Raw genomic sequence first — 684 nt, forward strand, 5'->3', positions numbered from 1 at the left:
AAGTTAGGGTTGTCCATCTGCAAGGGAGATTTTCTCAATCTTTTCAGTAAATTTTCCTTGGAGGTGGTCCCCGCACGACTTACTCCGGGTTTCAGGGTGAAATTCGGGGTGGTTCGTGTCAGTTGGTATCAGAGCTATAGGTTTCCTTTTCCTGCTTCCTTGTCACTATCATATTTGCCTAAGTAGCACGTAGTGTCTATAGAGTGATGATCCGACCGCGGCGGATTCATTGGCATTTTATGCTTTTGATGCTATGTGTTATTGGGTATATGTGATTATTGTGTTAGTCTTGTTTATGGACTACTAAATTTCTTCTTCCTCAGGTACTATGCCTCCTAGGCGCCCACAACAACCCCGTGTGGCTACTTCGACCGATGCCGATGAGGGCAATGAGGTCAGGGGACTGGTTGATGATATTGGAAATATGCTGAGGGATGTTATAGATCGAGCTCCACACCCTCATGCAGTGAAGATGAGAGAAGTTTATGAGGTTGGAGCAAGAGAGTTCAAGGGTGCCAAGGGACCCCTTGATGCTTATACTTGGGTGGACAAAATGGAAAAGGCTTTTGCGAGCACATAATTGTATTTTTTATACTTTAGCTGACGAAATATTACATAATTCGTCGACTTAAACCATCTTAGCCGACAAATTATAGTATATTTCATCGGCTAAACCATCTTATT

Source organism: Fragaria vesca, linkage group LG7 (genome assembly GCF_000184155.1).
Source record: "Fragaria vesca subsp. vesca linkage group LG7, FraVesHawaii_1.0, whole genome shotgun sequence".
NCBI lineage: Eukaryota > Viridiplantae > Streptophyta > Magnoliopsida > Rosales > Rosaceae > Fragaria > Fragaria vesca.